At 44.2% G+C, this 23183-nt stretch overlaps 2 long non-coding RNA genes across 5 annotated transcripts in view; one reads left to right on the forward strand and one right to left on the reverse strand.

Moving 5' to 3' along the window:
* Positions 1–23183, forward strand: part of LOC147584801 (uncharacterized) — a 349116-nt gene that overhangs the window by 280371 nt on the left and 45562 nt on the right. For all 4 annotated transcript variants that reach the window (XR_015253535.1, XR_015253538.1, XR_015253537.1 and 1 more), the window contains one exon: positions 216–432. This is a non-coding gene — a long non-coding RNA (uncharacterized LOC147584801). The remainder of the gene's footprint in view (positions 1–215; positions 433–23183) is intronic.
* LOC147584804 (uncharacterized) lies at positions 8401–9793 on the reverse strand. Its single transcript, XR_015253539.1, has 2 exons — positions 9418–9793; positions 8401–8702 (listed from the first exon to the last, which is right to left on the reverse strand). It is a non-coding gene; the product is annotated as an uncharacterized LOC147584804 (long non-coding RNA).

The following is a 23183-nucleotide window of genomic DNA, read 5'->3' on the forward strand; positions in this document are numbered from 1 at the left end:
GAGTTTTGTACCTCAGTCTTATCATCGTCCGGCTTATTTACTCTCCCCCACCTCTGTGTGGCCCCATTGATGCAGTGAGTCTCTGCTGGCCATTGGTTGGGTCTGTTGTTAGTAGTCCCAGGTATGGGTTGGCAGAGCGGGAGCCTCACATCCTGTTCCCCCACGACCTGTGTCGTGTTCTACTCCCATGGTAAGCTCCCGTGTCTCCATGACAGACTGGCCAAGAGAAGCTACTTGCAGACGGCCACGGCCACCACTCAGAAGTGGAGAACATTGTTTTGGAGTCAAAGAGACGGGCCCCAGAGGCAGGCAGGAAGAGTAGCCGACTTAGCAACATTGCCAGCTTCCACAAACCAGCTGATGACCCATGTGAGCCCAGAATGGAAAAGACTGTCACATGTTGGGTGCCTGGCCTGGACCTCACATCAGGTGGTGAGTATTGTCCGTTCTGACCGTGAAGGTCAGTGACTAAGGTATGAGTACAGTGTGGGTCTGACAGCTCTGGCTTCTCACTATGCCAGCCTGTGAGCCCAGAGTGGGGACTCAGACAGGACCCAGGCAAGATCCTCCCGGCTGCCCTTGCTCACAAGGACTCATGTGAGGCACAGGTGCCATGATCGTTGAGTGCCAGAACACATACTACGGGACTGTCAAGGCCAATGAGCTAGACCTGAATGTCATGGGGCACAACTCGATTTGGGGCACTCATGGGAAGCGTCATCATGTGAGCTCACGATAGAGATGACATTTGAGTTGGCTTCTGAATAACAAGTGAGAGTTTGCCAGATAAGAAGTGGGAGAAGGCATTCCAAAGAAGAGGAAACAGCAAATTCAAAGGTGTCAGAGCAGGAAAGTGTGTCTATGTGTGGGGTCTAGAGAATGCCTTGTTGCGGGTTGGAGACCACTGGACCATGTGTCCTTGGGAGGTTGTATTTCCTACTCCAGATGCACTTTTTGCATCATCATGATGACAAACGTCTGCTCCCTTGTTTTGGTCCCAGTTTCCCAGCCCCTCCCTAAGTGGGGCTGACTTGTCACTCTGTCCTCTTCCCATAGACTCAGCCTATCCTGATCCTTAGCACCAAGCACTGACCTTTGTATATTAGAGATGAGAAACATCTCCTAATACAAAGGAACTGTGGTTTAATTCTCGATTCTACTTGATCTTTCTCCCATGAAGACTTTGGCCTGGTCCTCATAGACTCATGGATAGGCCCATAGCTAAGGGTCCTGCCTCTTTTACTGATATTTCTCCAAACATTTGAGTCCTTTTTTTGGAACTGAAGCTCAGTGACTGGGGACTTAACACATGCTATAAAACTTCTGTGGTGCAGCTGCCTCTAAATTGATCCATTATTTGTTTAGAGGGGCTACTTTTTTCATTATTGCCTGAAAAAAAAATCCTGCTTCTAATTATTTACGGTTTCCAAAATTGCCTCTGTCTCCATGTGTCGACTCTGAGGTTTTCTCTCATTTACCACCGTGCGTACTCTGTGCTCTAAATTATTAGTGCTAAGCCCATGCCTTTGTGTGCTCCACACTGTGTCAACATTGGGGGAAATTCTCTTTCTTTCTCTTTCTTTCTTTCTTTCTTTCTTTCTTTCTTTCTTTCTTTCTTTCTTTCTTTCTTTCTTTCTTTCTTCTTTCTTTCTTTCTTTCTTTCTTTCTTTCTTTCTTTCTTTCTTTCTTTCTTCTTTCTTAAATACCTACTATGTGCTAAGCACTGGAAATAGAGTGGTAAGCAAGACATAGTCGTTGACATCACAAAATTTAAGTTTTAGTGAAGGAAGACTAATGATACCCAAATAAGTCAATAGGAAAGCTATTTAAAGACTTAGATGTGCCAAGAAAAAAAAGATTGATGTGTTAGAATCTGATGGGGGGTAGATGCAGTGGTAGTGGGATGACCTCTCAGGGGATGTGTCATTTGAAATAGAAGGCAGGGGCACCTGGGTGTCTCCGTCGGTTAAGCATCTGACTCTGGATTTCGGCTCAGGTCAGGATCTCACAGTTCATGGGACGGAGCCCTGTGCGGGGCTCTGCGCTGACAGCGTGGAGCCTGCTTGGGATCCTCTCTCTCCCTCTGTCCCTGCCCTTCCCCAGCTCGCGTGCTCTCTCTCTCTCAAAGTAAATGAATGAATGAATTTTAAAAATTAAAAGAGAAATTAAGTGATGAAAGTAGCCGAGGGAAGCACATTCCCAAACAGCAAGAGTGGAGGCCATGTGGCAGGGAAAAACTTGGAGGCTTGCAAGAGGCAGTGAGGCATGCCGTGAAACAGGATAGTAGGCAAGAGCCCAACCTTAGGGAACAAGGCAAGGGTTTTGCATTTTTTCAAAGACACTTGTTGAACCATGTTATGGAGGATCTGTTATTTAGCCCGGATTCATAAAAAGTGATTGCAATGGAAGGTCCAAAGACTGTACTGTGAGGACGGAGGCTTCGATGAGGGTAAGAGCCACATTCAGAGGCAGAAGCTCCCCATGCTTTTTGCAGTGTTCAGTGGGCTGCAGGGAGATAGCCAATTTCCATCTTAAATGTCCATCATCAAGTCAAACCCGTGAAACCACGCGGAGGATAGAAATGGCTCCCAACCCCTTGGCCTGGTAGCATCGTAGTCTTTCCTGGGAAGGGGTGTGTGTGCGTGTGTGTGTGCGCGTGCACACATGTGGATGTGCAGGGAGTGTGGAATGTATGCCAGGCTGAACGCCTCATTTTATTTTCATTCTAAAGTTTGCATAACACGTTGGGTTGGGTACTTTTGAGATCTCGGCTCTGGCTAAGGAATTAGTGAAACTGCAAACAGGGAAAAGGTAACAACAGGTCACCAAGACAAAATGCTTCCAGGACAAAGGTTTTCAATATCTTCTGCACGTCTCTGCTGTGGCTTGCATAAACTGTAGCTGTTTCATTCAAATTTTATCTTAGAAATAGTTTTTTGTCCATCAAGAAGTTATGATTGACAACACTCGCATGGATTTGTTTTGTATCGAAAGTTCATCCACTGGCGATAGCACTCACTCCGATAAATTTGTGCCGCCACATCCACTTAAGTTATGTGAACTATGAGGGAAAGCTTGTCTCGCATCTTAGTTGAACTGGACCGTTTTCTGAGCCCATCGGATGGCTTAGTTATTGAAACATTATTATATGTAAATATTTACCTACTACGGATCAAAATTGTCTTAGCACAATAGATTCTGAGGCCAAGACAGCAGCTACCCTCCATCACCGCTAGCTTAAAATATTTAAGTAGCCTCGTATCTTTATCAATTAACTTCTTACATTTTACAAACACTAGAGTGCTCATGAAGAACTATTACTATGGAAAAAAAGTGGAGGGAAATTCAGCCCACTTGAAAGGTAAAAGAAAAGGTAAGAGGACGAGAGTACAGGAGTCACAGGAAAGTCAGAAGAGTGCTTTGTCCAGGACAGCCTCCTCTGGTGTCAACATCCCTGTCTTCCTGCCTGTGTTTGACAGTTGTCACAATGTCAACAAGTCTTACATGTGTACAACATAGACTCACCACATACGTATATATACACAGAGGCGTACGTATACATATGTGGACATGTGTATGGAACTGTTTATTACAAATGCATTTCACAAACATTCACTCAGTGAGGTAACTGACAGACATTTGAACTCTACAAAGTTCAACACTACTGCAGGCAGTCGGAATACAGCGGTGAACAAAACAGATAGAACCTCTGCCCTTGGAGAGTGTCCACCAATTTTAAGAATTCTGGGGTATTCTGTCAGATGCTGATACCATGGTTTGCTTAACCATTGTCCTGTTTTGGGACTTTCCAGTTGTTTCTCATGATTATAGAAGGTCCCCGACCTATGATGGTTCTGGCTTACGATTTTTTGACTTTATGATGGTGAGAAAGAGATACCCATTCAGTAGAAACTGAATCTTTGAATCTTGCATTTTGATGTTTTCCTGGGCTAGCAATATGCAGTGGGACCCTCCCATGTGACTCTGGGTAGCGGCCGCAGCCCCCAGACGGCCACATGATCACAAGGGTGAACAGCCGATAGGCTAACAACCACTCTGTATCCATATGGCCGTTCTGTTTTCATACTTTGAGTATAATAGTCAATCAATTGCATGTGATATTCAACACTTTATTATATAAAATGGGCTTTGTGTTAAGTGATTTTGCCCAACTATAGCTAATGTAAGTGTTCTGAGCACGTTTGAGGTCAGTGAGGCTAAACTGTGATGTTTGGTGTTAGATGTGTGTTAGATGCATTTTTGACTCGTGATAGGCGTAACTCCGTTGTAAATCCAGGAGGATCTGTATTAAAAAATGCTACACTAAATGTCCTTGTACATTTTTGTCCTTGTGTGTGAGCATGTATCTGTAGGACAGATTTTTTTTATTTAAGGCTTTTCCAAAAAGTTATTCCCCTAGTTAAAAGCTTTGAAATGAGTTTCATTTTGAATTATGTATTTTGATTAATGCCATTTTGCCAAATCCAGAAAATAATTTTAATAAAAGGTTAGGGGGAAACTCCTCTGGGGTTCTTTTTCTATTTCCCTGCCTTTTGCCTTATGCCAAAATTTTTTTTAATGATTTCCTTGCCAGTAACTGCTTTTGGCATAGCCAGAAGCTGAACATCATGGGGTTGGTGGGGAGGGTGGGGGGAGACGGAAAAGAGCATTTGGCTCCAAATTGCATAATTTGGCAAGTTTTCCTACTACGGTAGTCATGTTTTTGCAAGATTCAGTGAACTTTCTGAAGGCTGACTCTCCAGAAAAACCATGACAGCATGGCTGCCTCTCTCCCTCTTGACTCATCCCTCTCTCCCTTGTCGTTCAGGGCTCTGTGGAGGCTGTTGAGTTTCTTGGGCTGTTCTCTTGCCCAGTGGAATAGGCCTTACTTCTTCTTTATTCCATTTTGCATTTGAACTCTTTCCCCTTCTAGTAGTTACCTCAGACACGATAACAGAAGGCCAGTGAGGGTTTTACTTGCCAAACTCCACTGGTGTATGTGTGTAGGTAGAGACCATGAAGATGTGCTTCCAAGGATGACTGATGAAATGGCATTCCCTCTTTGTCTGATGCCATAATAGTAATCGACAATGGCAAATACCCTTTTTTTTCTGAGTATAGGTGACACACAATGTTACATTAGTTCCAAGTGTACACATAGTGATTTGACAAGTGTATACATTGTGCTGTGCTCATCACAAGTGTAGCTCCCATCTGTCACCATACGTCACTTTTATAATATCAATGACTATATTCCTTAATGGTAGCAAATATTCTTGATTACTTACTCGGTGCTAGGCACTGTGCTAAGCCCTCATCTTATTTGTTTCATTCCCTTAATAACTCTACAAGGTAGGAACCATCCTCCCCATTTTCCATGTGGGAGAATAAGAAATGAGAAAGTAACTGCTCAAAGCGCACCCAACTAAAAGTTGGAAGATCTGGAATTTGAAGCCAGGTCTTTTGGATTCTGGAGTCCCGCAGTCCTGACCTCCATGCATCCTGCCTCATTTCCTGTCTAGGCTGTCTGAGGGTATCTCGTGTTGAAGGAGCTTTTCTCTACTCGTCCTCTGGCACGCATCAAAGCCACAGCCGTAGGCCAGCACTGAGCTGCTGAGAAACACGATAAAGGCGTTTATGATGCTGCTGCAGATGACTATGACCTCATCTTCCAAGACAGACCTACTATGTGGGAGAGAGGAGGCAGAGTTGGACTCAGAGACCTGAGTTACAGTGTTAGCTCTATCACTTATCAAGCACTGTGACTTTTCTTGGTTTCTTAACTTGGAAAATAGTGACCATCACTCCCTTCTAAGTTGCAGTGAGGACGAGACAGTATGTGTACAAGCACCCACTAAAGGATACTTTTATTGTTATTTGTTATTATCGCCCCAAGTGAGGCAAAGACAATCCAAGTCTCCATGAGAAGAAAGAACATAAGTCTGAGTTCCTGACTGAGGAGAGGCAAAAGTTTCCGGGAACTGCAACATGGATGAACCTTGAAAACATTACACTAAGTGAAAGAAGGCAATCACAAAGATCACATACTGGATGATAACATTCATATGGAGTATCTGGAACAGGCAAATCTATACAGACAGAAAGTGGTTCATTGGTTGCCCAGGGCTGGGAGGCCTAGGGGGCCTGGAGTGTGACCACTAATGGGTATGGAGTTTCTTTTTGCGGTGATACGCATATTCCAGTGTTGATTCTGGTGATGGTTTTGTAACTCTGTGAACATACTAAAAACCATCGAATTGCATACTTCGAGTGGGTGAATTGTAAAGTATTGGCATTACATCTCAATAAAGATTATCTGTTAAAAATAAGTTTCTGATGTCTGCTTTCTTAAAAGAAATTGAGAAATACTCAGTCTATCATGTTTATATTGAATGCATTTCTCAAAAACAGCACTGTCTCTTTCTTAGCCAGGGCATTTAGACAAAAGTATCAAAATATCAGTACAGAGTAAAACACAAAAAAAGCTAAAGGCAAAACAAAGTCAGGAAGAGAAGCTAGACGGAAAAAAGTAGAAAGCTGGAAAGGAGACTGCCTATAAGTCTACACTGAACCTGACTCATGCTCCACGGGGCAGGCATTTTGAGCTGTTTGTTATACAATGATGGATCTGCAGTGATTCACCCACACACTCTTGTGGGGAATCCATGTGACAAAATGGCCTCCATGAAAAAGCAACTTGACCTTGCCCCACAGGCCACCCAGATGTGCATGTGGCAAGATGCCAAGGTAAGATGAGGACAGTTTGGTGCTTGTAGAATCAAACCATGGTGTCTGAATCTCAATTAACTGACCTATCCATCCAGGTCCAGCTGTAGGTGTTTGGTCCACGGCAGGTGTGATACCTGCCAAAATATGAGAAGATGCAGAAGTAGAGAAGTAACTTGGCCATAAATGTCTTGTCTCTTGTCTCTGAAAAAAAATACCTATAAAAGTGCCTGGCTCATGTTAAGACCTTAATGGATGTTTGCGGAAAGGATTGTTGTTGGAATGAACCCAGCCATAAAAGATGTTGTCTCCCTCCCTGACTCTTAGGTAGTGAATTCAGGGGAAAAAAAAGAGATGAACCACTTTTTGACATAATAATTTTTATTTTTGGTTGTACCTTCCAGTTTTTAGAGCACCCCTACCTACGTCAATAGCTCATTTGATTTTGAACAGCACTATAGAGGTATAGAATGCTAGATGGCATTTAGAGATGCCTGTCCTGTTCAAGGTCATATGGCCAGGGTCAAGACCCAAGTTCAGTGTCTTCCCAGGTCATGTGAGTTGAAATTACCTGGCCTAGTTAGTCAATTTAATTTTTCAATGTTTCAAGGGATTATATCGAAGCTACCCAGCATCACAGAGTGTGCTGTTGGTAAAAACATCACATATGGCAACGATGGGGGTTGACCAACCAAGTACCACTTCTTGAGGCCAAAATGAAGGAGTGAGCTATGACTAAGAGCACAGAACCCAGTGCCTGTGGGGGAAGGGGCTTAACAAGGTGGTTACGAGCGTAGGTCCAGAACCACATTCTGGTTGCGGTCCAGTTTTGTCATCTGTTAAATTGGGGCAGTGTCACCATGATGTAAGATTGTTGCCAGGGTTGAGCGTGCTACTGTGTGCTGAGTATGTAGCAGAGTGCTTAGCACATAGTTAGCGCTCGTTAAAAGCTATGTTTTAGACGCTCATTTCTTTTTTCTATTTTTTTCTTCCATCCTCTCATTGCCATCCTCTTCACTGTCATTTGCTCAGGAAAGTACAGGGCTGTCTCATAACAACTGAGAATTTGGATGTCTTGTGAGGAGGCACAGACGTACGGATGGGATTCAGGGTATGGCTGTGGTCTGCCCTCTCCACAGGCTGGACAAGGTTGGAACTCAGAGGTCCACACAGGGCAGCAAGCATAGGCAGGGATGTGGTGAAGGTGGGGGTCCGGTGGGGAAGGCTGCGACAATAGGCACCTGTTGGGTTTCAACGCTGCAGTCGAAGCAGCCAGGCACAGGACTTGCATCGAGAGGCCGAGGCATCGGTTCAGAATCGGACGGGTGAGTGGGCCGTCCAACCTCCCACCACATGCTGCGGGTGCCCCGGCTCAGGGCCTTTACCCCCAACCCCTGGGCAGACTCGGGCTAGCAGACAGGTGCTTTCCCTCCAGGCAACGCGCTGGCCTTCAGAAGCTGGAGCTTGCAGCAGAGGTTCTAAAGGGAATCCCATTAGCTCTCAAATGCCCAACTTTATTCTTTTTTTTCCATATATGAAATTTATTTGGTTTCCATACAACACCCAGTGCTCATCCGTGCCCTCCTCAATACCCATCACCCACCCTCCCCTCCCTCCCACCCCCCATCAACCCTCAGTTTGTCCTGAGTTTTTAAGAGTCTCTTATGCTTTGGCTCTCTCCCACTCCAACTTTATTCTTGATGTTCCTAAGACATGAGGGGCAAATGCAAACTAGTAAGAGGGGCGAGTTAAAAATCACGTGATGTCTCAACCACTGCAGGATCCCCCAACCCATTAATCAACTCTGTCAATCGCCAGAGACTCATTTGACCCCATGAACCAATCACCGCAGGTGCACGCGACCTTCTCTGCACGGCCCAACATCCAGTCTCCCGTCTTCTACTAAATCTTTTGATGTGTACCTGTGCAACAAGGTAAAGGACATCGTCTGCAGTTTGTCCAGTTTAAACCAGTACCTGCGGGAAGTGAGTGTTGATTTCAAATCTGGGCCTTGCAGGAAATGTTAATGATGTGCTACGGGGAGAGTGGGAAATACCACTGGCTAGATGAAGAGTGCAGAAAATGCCGCTCAGGGGAACGGGCTACTGTATCAGGATTTAAGAGACTTGAATTCCAGACTTTGCTCTACTGCTGACTGTCCTATAACCTGGGTTGGCCCCGGTGTTGTTGACTGTTAAATATGGTTAACCCTTGAGCTCTGTCTTTGACTGTCACAATGATCTGATGAGATAATATGGGGAGAAGAATTTTGGAAACTAAAAACTGCTTAATTCTTTCATTCAGAAGTATTTGATAGCAGCATATTTGATACTAACTCAATGTAGCAGGTCCGGAGGGGGCAAACAGACCCGGGGTCTCTGTTGCTTACAGGATGAGGTTAAGCCTCAACTGCTATGAGAGAAGGAAGCAGAGTGGGGAGGACGGGGTGGAGGAGCAGGGCCCCGAGCCTGGGAGGGAAACTGACAAGGCAGTTCCCTCAGGTTCAGCGGGCAAAGATTATGCCCATGGAACCAGACTTCAGAGATCAGGAACCACAGCCGGGAACCTGGAAAACAGAGGCGCCGAGGTTCAGAAAGGGGGCTGCCGAAGCCCTGGTCAGGAACCCCAGCAGGCCCGGGGTGCAGGCAGCCCAAGGGAAGAACAGGCCTTTTCAGCGTCACCCCCTCTTACCAGACCAGCTGACCGAAGAGACACAGAAGCGAGCTCTAAGTAAGTGCAAAACAAAGCAGTGGGGCTCCCACTTGAGTGTCATCGGGATCACCTGGGGCGCTTCTGAAGCCACAGCTCTCTGGGCCCCACTCTCAAGTTTCTGATTCAGTAAGTCTGGGGTGGGGCCCTCGCCCAGGGCATTTGCATGTCTAACAAGTTCCCAGGTGCAGCTCGTCTGCTGGTCTGAGGGGGACACTTAGCCAACCGAGCACCCTGGGGCGGTCGCTCTGAATTCCTGGCCCGTGAAAGAAATGGTAGGCAGAGGAAGCATGTCCAAGTGTCCCGGCATCCCCCTCACCCGAAGCAGGTGCTCTGACTTGGTGCTGCCACAGGCTCAGACCGCCCACCCCCACCCAGTGGTGATACCAGGCTAGGAGCCCTGGTGTGGGCGGTGCTGGGACTGCCTTCTTCTCTTTGTAATCATGGACAGGGGCCGGCCCGGGGCGTCTGGGGCCCTCTCTGCTTTACCTCCACGACTTGAGGATGCTCGGGACAGGTTAGAACTACCATCTATGGACACAGACGGTTTAGGGGCATTTTTCTCTCTTGGAATATTTGCGAGTAGGAAAACACCTTCTGTATCATGCTGAATCGCTTCCCTCGTCTTTGTCTGCCTTTCTTCAAGGTTTGCAAGTGGTTGTGATTAGCCGGTTACGTTTTTCTCCTGTTCTGTGAGGCTTCTGCACTGGTTGTGCACCGTAAACTGGACGAAGTCGGGTGGCCGCTTGAGTCTCCATCCCTTGCACGGTCTTGGCAATACGACTGGTAATGCAGGGGCGTTCTTCTTCCCCCTCCCCTCCCTTCTACTCCCCGTCCATTGAGACATACAGGTGCTCTTTGCCCTTCATTCACAATTTTCTCAGTGCTCCGGTGGTGGGGAGACAAAGACTAAGTAGAGTATAAGAAGCAAATTGTTACTCGAGCATAGAGGATGGAGTGTGTTGGCCATGGCTGGGTCAGGGAAGATTCTCTCAACTGGCGTTTCCTAACTCCGGCCGTGTGATAGAATCACTGGGAGTTTTTTGTAACTAATACTGATCTGGGATGGGACCCTTGGCACTGGAAAATTTGAATCTCCTCAGGGCATTGTAATGTGTAGTCAAGCCTGAGATTTGCTGTTATAAACCAATGTTTCTTAACAACACCTGGGTGCTAAGCACAGCTGCATTTTGGTGTGACTTCCTTTTCATAACCACAAGCCATGCTAAGGAGGGTTGGAGGCTGCCACCTATGGGGTAGAAGTCCACTCCACAACCCTAAGTTTAGACAGGTAACAATAGGAAGTAGGTGACCTCAGGACCAGGTGGGCAAGATTTAAAAAAATGCAATTTCTGAGGGCAGCAAACAATCCCCAGCTGAGGATGACAGAGGCCGGAACCAATTCAGGAGTATGAGCCAAGGATTTCGGTGCCGAGAGAGCAAACTACCAGGGTCAGATCATCCCAGGCCCCTGGAGCCAGCACAGGGATAAAGCTTCATTCCAGAACCAACTGCGGCTCAAGGCAGGAACTCCATGTCCTGGGCCAGCACTGGGTGAGTGGGACTGTGTTCACCCGGGGTTTTCCCACCCGGGACATGAGAAAGAGGAAGGTAGCAGGGTCTCGAAAAGTAAAACGTGGAGAGGAAATTGCCTGGCTTCCATAATGCTCAGCAACCAGTTGCATTGTTTTTGTTTTTGTCTGCACCAAACTGACCTGATGTTTCTGACGTTGTACAGATCCCCGGGATAATGAGAATCCAGACAAAATAGTGTCTCGGAGCAGCGCTCTTTAAATAGTGCAAATGAATTCCCAGGGGATCTTGTGAACGTGGAGATCCTAATTCATTTGGTGTGCGGGGCGGGGGGAATGGGAGAGTGGGAACTGGAGGGGCCCGAGAGTCTGCATTCCTCACGGTCCACCATGCGATGCTCATCTGAGGGCCACTTTTCAGTAGCAAGGACTTAGAGACAAGGGGGTGTCTGCCTTAAATGCACCGGAGGACAACACCCCGCGGAGACCCGCGGAGTCACTATTGATGAGGAGGTTGACATCTGCTTTCCCTCTTTTCTCAGATTAAGGGAGTCTATGGTTTTTGCCGAAGGGTCCCATTCCTTGAGAAAAATGGCTTTCTGAAGACCTGAGTGCAAGGACAGCATAAACAATGTCTGTCTCACATCACACGCTGTCCTCCTCCTCACCCTGTCCCATAGGAAAGACTGATGTTCCACAGAGTGAACCAGGCTTGAGCTGAACTAGTGAAGCAAGAACCACAAATAAGTAACCTGTTACCTGGGAACAGAGCAGCAATTCTTTCATAAATGAATGTCAATGAGGTATAATTTTCTGCTGTAGCAGAATTTCTACACCTGACAGTATTCTTAATATACTTTAATTAAGAGGTTAATCTGTTGTAGAAATTGCTTTTCTCTGAAGCCACCTGAAATCAATTTAAACTCAATTACAAGTGGTTAGCTATTGTTTATATGGTTAAAGATTAGAGAATACATTTTTGCTTGTCAGGAGCCATCCGAGCAAATTTTGAATGTCATGATCAGAGGAGAGTCTGAATAGTTGAGTGCTCTTTAATGGGCATAGAGAAACCATTAGAAAATATAATCAGTCATATTTGATGACTGGACCTTGGGACTCAGCTAGAAAAGGGTCTAATCATTTCTGTCCCTTAAGTGCCACGAGGATTGCTCTGCTGAAATTAATTGATCATTACGTGCTTTCTGAGAGCCTAATATACCCTATTTGATGGAATATAAATTGCAAAAATAATCTGTAAATTATATAACAAGCTTCAGAATACATTTGCCCTCTGTCTCTTTCGCACAGATTAAATCTGACAGCTAGTTTCAAAATGATCAAAATTGCTTAACTCCTCCAATAGTTTGGAATGCTTGAGTTTTACAGAAAAAAAAAATCTATTGCCTGCCGTGTGCCCAGTATATAAATTTGAATTACAATCCATTTTCCATCAGCAAAACGTAGAGATAAAAAGAGGTCTGAAAAGGTTTTTGGGGGGCTTGAATGCATTATTTTATTCAATTGCTTAGTAAGGTACTTAGCTGCTATTAAAAATTTGGATGCATGTCAGAGAGAAAGTAGCTGTTTTGAATCCTATCCACTTCCACACTAAGTATATGAAAGACTTACATGCCTCTAATAGGGCAGCCAGCTTGCTAATGTGATATCCCATAGTCTGGTTGAACGACACACAATGACAGCACCCTCCACTGATTATCGGCGGGTTAAAGGTTTCTTGTCAGCCTTTCAGGTGTCAAAATGATGAATCCAATTACCTTCTCTGTTTGTGTGGATTCTTCTGGGATCAAGACATTCTGCCATGATAGCGTACACATTCCATGCCATTTTGGTTAAAGTTGCAGCAAAGTCTTTTCTCTAGAACTCTTCCCCTCCAGAGAATTATTTTCAAATTTTTCCTTTGGGTTGACACTTCTAGTATTTGAAATAAACCTTCCAGGATTTTCTTCCATAAATGTTGAATGGTTAACTATTGAGTAGAGGACCATCTGTTCCTGCCTAATTGGTGTAATGAGGGAAGACCACATTTTTGGAGCCTGGAAAGAAAAAAAAAAAAAAAAAACCAAACGTGCGATGAGGCGGGTTTCAGAGTAGTGTTTAGCAGAAGAGGCTGGGGCAGCTCCCTAAATGCCAGGACAGTGGGGTGTTTTCTGGGAACTGGGTCTTTGAAAGCCAGTTATCTCTTGGGAGTTGAGTGAGGGGCGGAGTCAGCTATGGGGACCACGTTTATATTACGTTAGGATTCTAGGTTGGACTCCAGAGGTTCAAATCCTGGCTCTGTCACTTGCTAATTGTGAGAGCCTTCGGGGAAGACTTCTTAGCTTCTTAAAGCCTCAGTTTCCCCCAACTGTCAAATGAGGCTAGTAATGAAGATTTAGAGCGGGAGTGTGTAGAAAGTGCTCGGTGGAATGTCAGGCATGCTCACTTCCTAAGCTTTTCATCATAGTCAAAGCAGAGCATAAAATGACTTGGTGTCTCTCTTTTCTAAGCCCTAAATAGGGGTCCATGATTTGAGAAAGAGACTTTTTTTCCTTGGCTGGTGAAATTTTGGTATGAAGTCTTTCAGAGATACCAAAACGAAGCTGCGTTTGATTTTTCATTTCACAACTACCTTGATGACAACTCCTCTTGGAGTGAGGGTGGAGGTAAGGGATCGGAAGGATAAGCTGTGCGTTGGGAAGGGGGGGCGTCTCTGCGTGGTAGTCTCAGTTCCTCCATAAAGCAGCTGTGGGAGCTTGAGAGCAAGAAGTCCCTCCTCCTCTGTGCTCAGTTTGTGCAAAATGACGGGGTTGAACAGATAGATGACTGTTAAGGTGGCTTAGAGCACTGAGATTCCATGATTGTGTATTGCTCGCCGTCTCTGTGAGAACGTTCCCTGCTCCACACCCAGGCCACAGGCAAAAGGTGGGCACAGACGGGGCAGCACGGTAGTATGGTGACTGTGGCTTTCACCCTCATGCTGCTTGACCTCTCTGTTCATGACCCCCATGGTCCCACTTGGGTGGCCCCATTCACTAAGGCACGGTTTTAACAGCCTTTAAAAATCATGTCTCCCCTTTGAGAGACCCAAAACAAAAATCCTGTACTTCCTGGGTTCGTTCCACCCTGGGAGACGCTAAGAAGCCCCCATCATATCCCCTGACACCCCTTCCCTGCTTTGTGATTTGAGGACTATCTTCTCTTCCCACCTCGTCCTGCGCTTCCCCAAACATCCACCCTCAGCAGAGGCATTAAAAGGGCACCGTGAGGGCCAGATTCAGCCCACAGATGATGTCACTTGCCCTGCCCCCCACCCCAAAAAGGTTTTCCACAATTGGTATTAATTCCCAGCATATAAAAATCAGAAGATTTCACATAAAACCCAGATTTCCAGCTTCTTTTGAAGAAAACAACAAAGAGGAAAATATGAGCAGAATGTCCCCCTAGGAAGATGACCTCATTCTTACACCAGAGGGTGAAGAGTCTGGTCAGGAAGTGAAAAGGGCGACACCCTGATTCTGTACTCTGGAGAGTCTCAGGAGCAAGGTGAGAGATGTCCCCTCGAGCCTCTTCGAACCGGTCGAGGACCATCAAGTTAATGAGTCACCAGGAGACCCTTGGTGCAAAGAAGCCTCGAGGAAGAGACCCATTCCTGCCCCCTGGCTTGCTTCACTCCCAGCTGCCTGCCAGGTGCTCAAAGCCATTAGTCTGTGCTCCTCCCACGGGCTCATACCTTTTAAGAGTTTCAGTTCTGTGAGATTCCATCCTTGTGAACATGCAAATCCCTCAAACAGGAATTGCACTTTGAGATTTAAATAAATTATACGTCACCGATTGTACGTTTTGCTGGGAACAGAGAGGAGAGGGCCTGGGGGCATAGAGGTTCTAGGCTGGGCCAGAGGGTTAAACCAAGAATCTGGGAGAGGTGAGAGAGGCGGTGGGGCTGGACAAAGGACAGATGGCTCACAAATCTCCCTGGACCAGAAGTTCTGAAAGTGAGCACGGGGTAGGGTGAAATAGGGAGTGCCATGGCCCTCTCTCAGTGGGGTGATCATCTTGCTTCCACACGTTGTCTTGGGAGGATTGGTGCTCCCAGCCATCTGCGTCCATAGGAGGACAAAAAGTCCTCAGGGGCAACAGGACGGTGAACAGGAGGTCTGGAGCAACCTCAGTGCAACGAATTTTAGGACCGGAACACATGTAAATAGCATGCTGCCTGTGGACCTAATTTTCCTTGGACGCTAAATTGCCTTCCACCTCTGAATTTCTGTAATTCTGGTTTCTTTTGCCATCCCACAACAACGGTGACTTTGGGCCACACGTGAGGGGTCAACACTAGTGTAAACCCGCATTTGACTTCACATGATGCTCCACGGTTTGTTTGTCTGTCAGGTCACAGGTGAGTCCTGTTGAAAGCAATCGTGCAGAAATTGTACTCTAGAGAAGGTTCGTATTAGAACCACAGCATCACTAAATCAAAACTAGTGAGGACAATACCACCAGTGGCTAACGTCAACCCATGAGATTGGGTTCAATGTGCCGGTCAATGACTGACCTCAGAGAGAGTCAAAGGCCATGAAATCAATATCTACATAGTAACTTCAATACGATACTTAGCATCACCTTGAATGGAGTCATTCATTTGCGAACCCAGTTACTGAACCGAATGCAAGAACAGATGCCCTCAGAGTACACGTGCAGACAAAAGGAAATTCCGACTGAGGAGATAATCTCCATTGATTTAGTCGTACAATGAAAGGTTTCACTCCTGTGCAAAATACTTTAACAGGCAAAGGCTTTCTGCTTTGTACTCTAAAAGCTCTAACTCCATTTCCCTAGAAATTGCAAGCATACTGTCACATTAAATTCAGCTGAATTGTCTGACATGGAATTTGGGGGTTGAATCATTTTGTCTAAAAAGGAAAAAAAGTAGATCATTTGCTTTTTCTCTCCATAATTCTTTTGTTCATCCACTGGGTACTTCAGCCCAATCCTACTGACGGACTGAAAAATGGCTTATGCTGCATGCAGACGTGATATGAGATTTGGGTTGTCCACTAAAGCTGTCAGAATATTTTTAGAAACATAGTTAAAAACACATTTCTGTCATCCGTATGCAACTATCATTATCTGTATTTCTCCTCTAACCTTTTGTATGTCCATTGATATGTTGTAATAAAAGTTAACACGCATTTTTTCTTTTGTTCTTTTAACGCTCTAAACTTGCTCCATAGGCTTTATTTTGAATGACTGGATGATAATCCATCAAATGAGTCCACCATTGTGGTAGATTACAAAACTGCCTCTTCATCTCTCCCTGCTTCTACGTCCTTTGCAACGTGATTTTTGTAGCTCCTTCCATCGAGGTGAAGTTTATTTTCCACTCCTGGAATATGGGCTGGTCTTATGACTTGCTCTGGCCGACAGGACGTAGCAGAAGCGACGGTGTGCAGATTCCAAGCTTGTGCCTTAAGATTTTTGTACTTCCGCTTTCCTTCTTGGAACCCTGCTGTAGACTATCAACGTGAGAACAGTCCCAAGCTAGCCTGCTAGAGATGGCAAAACCACGTGGAGGGGTACCAGTCATCCCAGCTGTCAGAGCTAAGCCCTTCCTGTGCCAGTCGGCTTCCGGTTGACCTATCAGCTGACCAGTTTCATGAAGCAGTCTAGCTGAGATCAGAAGAAACCTTCTCCTGATCTGTAGTTCAGTGTGAAAGAGCAAATGCGTATTGTTTTAAGCCAAAGAGTTTTGGAGTGGCTTACTATGCAGCAATAGCTGACTGAGATAGCCATAATTCTCTATTTCCATTTTATTGTTTGGGTATTTCCAAATTTTCTTAATTGTCAAAGATGCTGGGATGAACATTTCCGCGCAAGTGGAGAATGTGTCTCTCTGAGGATTTTCATTTCGTTTAAGGAAACTGCCAATTAGATTTTATCTCCTTTAACACTTACCAAAATACTGTATTATTGAAATTCTGGGGTTGTCTATAAAATTATCATTGTCAAGCAAAATCAAAGCTTTTACATTGCATAATTGCTTTATATTTCCATATGTGGTGCAATAACATGCATTTTCCTTATGGAAACATATGGCACATGATCTATCCAATCTTAAACCAGGAAAGTCACAAAAAAACCTCAGAAGCTCATAAAAACTCTGTTTCAGCTGTGTGAACCCTGAGCATATTGACTTCTCTCAGATGGTTCTAAATAATGACAAATATATATATGTATATAAAGCCAACCCATCTTTTCTCCTCCAGAGAAACCATGATTACCCTCAAAATTTGGCAGCCTCTTGAAAATGCCAAACCTCTTCCTGAAGAAGCTGTGACCACTTGGATTGTATATTGGCACGGGGTCTCCAGCAAGTCATCTGTTTAAATATAAAATCATCCTACTTAATGACTGCTGCATATAAACTGAAACAGTCCCGCGATAACGGCACTCTTTATTTATAATGTTTCTTCATTGGATCGATACAGGTCTTGCCCAACAATGGTCTATATCATGTCAAAAATCAGTCTGAGGTGTTTGATATTTGAGAAGAGTTGTCTGAGGAGAGCACTGGCTGTCAAAGATCTAGCCCTTTGTAAATTAGATCACCAGAAAGCAATATAGCCGTGTTATTTATTTCAGGTCCCTCGGTTCGTCATTATCACCATTGTCATTATTAGTGCCATTATTGAGGTGTCTTCAAGAAACGAAAAGCTGATGAAAGGCATTTTTAGAGTTTTGGAAATCTTATCCTGGATGATCCTGTCACGTGGGTTTTTACCGTTTCTCCAAACCAGACAATACATCCTATTTAGATTTTGAAGCTGTTTTACACCACCTCTCCTTTGGGAAGTTGTTAGGCATCCTTTTATTTGCTTCTGAGAATTAGAATCATTTTCTTGCGATTCCTTTGACCAGCAGGAAGTTCAACTGCAATATGTGTCTTTACCTAGATCATGCTATAACTCTTCTCCTCCCTCCATTTCCCCTTCATGGCTCACCTACTATTTTCATCTTTATTATAATGGCTCTGTTATATTTGTGTACATTTGCAGATTCCTTTGAATACTTGTTGATAATATTCCTGTCCTGTCCTGACTATGTAGGCCTCTGGAAAAGTCTGAGTCATTCTGATCACTTGCCTTACCAGAAAACTAGAACTATCATCATGGAGTATTAGAACCATCTGGTCCTTCATTCATTTTGCAGAGATGTGGAAGCTCCGAAAGTCTGCCTACTTGAGGGGTGTTCACTGTGGGGTAGCTGAGCCAGCTCTGAGACACAGCACTGACTCATGTTCTCTTTGAATTATAGACATTATATACAGTACTTATTCACTAAAAATGAGAAAAGTGCCCCCTGTAACATTTCACTCGGTATAAGAGTCTTCATGATGAAGAGAAAGACCTTCCCCCACCCCATGTCAATAGAAGTTGTATTTTCCAAGCATTTCTGACATCCACCCCTTCTTACCCAAATCTAAATAAGGTCCAAGAGGTGAATTAAGCCCCGGATTTTTCAGGGTTCTTATCCACTTATATAATTCCAGTGTTTTGAGTCACACCCACTAAAAAACCCAAGAGTGTGAGTTATCTGGCCCAAGACTCTCCCTACCCAGTCATCTTGAGAGTCCAGGATTTGTATTTACGAATCCTCCATCTTTTCCCAGGGGTCACTTGACACTTTTGTATGGGTGGAGAGAGAGAGAAAACCCCACAAGTGTCTGCCTCCCTCTCCCCCGGCAGGGGGAACCTCAGGTTAACATCACGTGCTGCCAGGGTCATCAGAGCAAAAGGGCTCTGTGTGTCCCCGTGCATCCAGTATGACACTCCCCCACCCCATCCTCGCTTTCTCAGGACCCCTCCTGCACAACCTTCCCCCATGAGGTCTGGGGCTATTATTATGGACCTGAGGTCTGCTGGGATCAGGCGCTCAAGTGATTGTGTACAGTTAGATTTCACTTGAAAACTGGATCATGTGTATATGAGTTGCCACCATATAATAAAATCACATTTCCCTAAAGAAATATTTTTAAATAACATTCCCATTTGACCTTATTAAATCTAAGAACTTAGCTGAACTAAAGAATTTATAATAAGCATCAATAATGAGTTTAACACTGAAACTTTCCAATACTTTTTGGAACCTGCATTTTTTTCTTAAAGGAACGCCTAGTGAGCCATTTCACATCAGAGAGATACGTAATGTGCTTTACTGAAGGAAACTAAAAATCTCAAAATGTTCTCTGAAACAAATTGGTTAATCAGTCCCCACCTTTTTGCTGCTTCATGATCGGGAATCATGCTGTTAGTAAAGCTTCTATCTTCCTATGACTGCCTTCACTTTCCTTTTCAACAGGTTTTTTTTTTTCCTTTCCTATCTAAACCAAGAGTGAATGTGTATATAGTCTTGGTGGGAGAGAGTCAAAGTCAGGATTTTGCCCCATGGCCAAGAGGAAGCTCCAGGATATTGTCTCCGAGGTCATAGGTTATCTAAAATCATGGACATGTAATAATAAAGATGATGATATTGTCAGTTAACATTTATCGAAGTCCTATTATAGGTGGTAAATTAACGTGCCTCTTTCTTTTCAGCCTTAGTTATCCCTTTACTTACTAATGCACCTAGAAACGTTTAGTGAATCACCTTAGATAGATGTTTGGTTAGATCCATTCATTTATTGATACCTTCTCTTAGCTGGGCAGTGACCCATATGCTGGGGGTACAGCAGTGAACATAAAATATCCCTATTCCCAAAAAGCTTACATTCTAGTGGGGTGGGGGATGGACAATAGGCAAATCTGTTTGTCAGGTAATAAGTGCCATAAGGGAAAAAAAAAATAAATAGGGAAAAACAATAGTGATAGAAGCAGAGCAGGAAGCATTATTTAAAAAATTTATAAAGGTGGGGGCGCCTGGGTGGCTCAGTTGGTTAAGCGTCCGACTTCGGCTCAGGTCATGATCTCACAGTCTGTGAGTTCGAGTCCCGCGTCGGGTTCTGTGCTGACGGAGCCTGGAGCCTGCTTCAGATTTTGTGTCTCCCTCTCTCTCCACCCATCCCCACTCATGCCCTGTCTTTCTCTGTCTCAAAAATAAATAAACATTAAAAAAATTTTTTTTAAAAGTTTATAAAGGTGGTCAGATAGAGAAGAGATGTAAATTTTTGTTCTCACGTTTTGGAATTATTAAAGTTTCTTTTTTCTCATAGGATAAATGCAGATCATCTAAATCCCATTAGGGCAGCAATTCAAAAATTTGGACTCTAACTTCCTATTAGCGCCCTTGACATGCATTTGCACACCTTTAGAGATGTACCTGGAGAAGGCAAATAATCTAAAGAAGCGTGAGCATATGACCCTGGAGGTCACCTTGCCCTTAACTTGTAAAACACCATTTGTAGCCAGTCTGACGTCAATCAGCAAAGGCTGACAGATGATTCATCCGTGTTCGTACCATTGTTGGTTCCTGTTATTGTTTTTCTCCTCACATTTTAGTTAATCATTTGTTTGAGTTAAGGTTAAACACTCACGTGCTCTATTGGGCCTTTTCCTACAGTTTTGTCCGGCCAAACCTTTGATGAAGAAATGTAGGTGTGGGTGACATAAGGTCCCTGTCCTTTTCCCGAGAGGGCCAGCACACTGGCATGAGAGGCCAGAATGAATGAGTCCAGCTTGTAAAACAAACTCCTAAATATCTGGAAGCTGGAGAACAGAATGTTTCACTTTTCACACAAGCAAACTCACCTTGAAGGTCCTATTTCTACTCTGAAATTACTGTAAAGCCTCTTTTTTAAGTTCTTTGTTCTATTGAGGTATAACTGACATATAACGTCATATTAGTTTCGGGAATACGTTATAATGGACTTGTATACACTGTGAAATGACCACTGCAATTAGTCTCATGTCTGTCCCCACACAAAGTTACAAAGAATTGTTCTTTCTTGGGATGAGAATTTCTGAAGTTTCCTCTCTTAGCAACCTGCAAACATGTAATACAATATTATTGCCCATAGTCACCATGCTGTGCATTACACCCCCATGAAATATTTATTTTATGACGGGAAGTTTATACCTCTTGACCTCCTTCACTGGTTTTACAAAACAGCACCCCACCCCCCCCCACCCCCCCGCCACTGCCGGCAACCACCATTCATTTCTCTGTATCTATGAGTTTTGTTTTGTTTTGTTTTGCTTGTTCATTTGTTTTGATTTTTAGATTCCGCATATAAGTGAAATCATACGGCCTTTGTCTTTCTCTCTGTGACTTATTTCACTTAGCATGATGCCCTGAAGGTCCATCCATATCACACATGGTAAGATTTCCTTCCTTTTCGTGGCTGAGTAGCAAAGTTTGAAATAATTCCATAATGAGCCATTGACCTGAGTCCACAACATCAAATAACAAGAGAAGGGAGGGCAGTGAGGATTTAAGGATAAACACAGGAAGGACAGAGACCAGACTCCATCAGGATTTCAAAAACCCAGATCTGCTTACAAAGTACATTCGAACCAAAGTTTCTGAGTCAAAAGTCACTCCTAAGATATGCAGACATGAAGGCAATAGCTTAATAATACCCTCCTACTTCCTAGCCAGGGTGAGGCACAGTCAGACCGCAGGAGGGTCTTCAGCAAGTCTTGCTTTTTTTTACCTTTCTTTTTTTTTTTTTTAATATCCTCCTTCTTAGCTTTACAGCAAACAGGACAGACACTCTGGACCCGACTGGCTCCGTCTGGATTGGGAAGCCTTCTTCCTATGCTTGTCAGAAGGCTCTTTGTCCTCAAATACAGAAAGAGGTAGATCTCGCTACCATCAACAGCACATTTCTGCCCAGGCTCCAGATGAAACTTTAGACCAGAGTGAAGTCTTTCAAAGTTGGGTCAAGCCCAGGCTGGGCTCTGCTCGCAAGAACCTAGTAATGACTTGCTGGTAATCACCCAAGTCCGAGAAGCCTACAAAATGCTCAAAACAGGGTTTTGGAAATGAAAAAGAAGTTTCTTCTCTTAGTTCATCTCATCACCATCTGGCTAGCTTTTATAATCCTTGTTGCACTGTGATTAATTTTTTATGCCATAGGCTTCTGCTAATTAATTGTAATTACCAAGAACAGGAAATTTCAGCGTGACCAGATCATGTTTACTCAGAATGACAAAGTTGGAGAACGGTTCTTTAAGAGACGTTCTTGGGGTTGTCTGATTTGCAGAGCTGGATGCACCTTTGGATATCAACTTGCTCAGATAGTTCACTACACCTGAGCAAACGTGTGTGTGTGTGTGTGTGTGTGTGTGTGTGTGTTAGCCCAGGTCTTGTAGCTAGTTAGTGACAGAGGGAGGATGAGCACACCAGCCGGTGGTGTTCACACCAGGCTCCGCTGCCTTGAGAACTAGTTTGAACCAGAAGCAGCCACTCCTCCCCATTTGGGTGGATTCAGCAAATCCAGGATGGAATTTGGTCAAAATGCTGCATTGCGTCATCATGTCGCTTTGAAACTCCAAGTTCTTTGGACATAGAGTTCTTGTCTGTGTGATGTGAACCAATAAATTCTCTGGAAAAAAATCAGTCCAAACACTTGGCCGGTGTTTTGGAGGAAAAAATAAATGTGGGTGATTGAATTTTTAACATCGAATTAAGCAGCTGTGTTTGCATCCTTTGGGCACTCATATTAGATCTAGAAAAACTTGTCCAAAGCTGGGCTTGGGTCACAGAATTATATGGAAATTGTGCCGTGACTGTCAAAGCAGCACAGGACATATCAGTGCTCCGTGGATGTCTAGGATGATGGGGGAAGCTCTGGGTTTTAGTCCAGTGTTTTTAAACTGCCAAGCTATGTTTCACTTTGAAAGAGTCGATTTTTTTTTCCCCCAAAGGAGATATTTATAGATAATCTAATCTATGCACATAAAATAGCTAAGGGCAATATTCTATGTTTAAAATGGTAAATTTCTGCTTTCTAAAAATAACGAGAACAATAATATTGTCTTAATGAGCTAAGATTTGAAATTGTGAGTTACAGGAATCAGTGTTAGTATTAGAGCATCGTCAGCACTAATTCGTTTCTGGATGTGGATTTACTGGCCCCGTAACCTATTTATCTGGTATATCAAGTGCTCAGCGCATGACCTGTCTTATGCGAAGAATGAATGCTTCAGTGACTCTTAGCTTGTGAGTTTCGTAAAGGTAGGAGCTACATCTTAATGCACCACTTTTAATCCACCCCCCCGT

Source organism: Puma concolor, chromosome A1, assembly GCF_028749965.1.
Source record: "Puma concolor isolate L17-30 chromosome A1, mPumCon1.1.hap2, whole genome shotgun sequence".
Taxonomy (NCBI): Eukaryota; Metazoa; Chordata; class Mammalia; order Carnivora; family Felidae; genus Puma; species Puma concolor.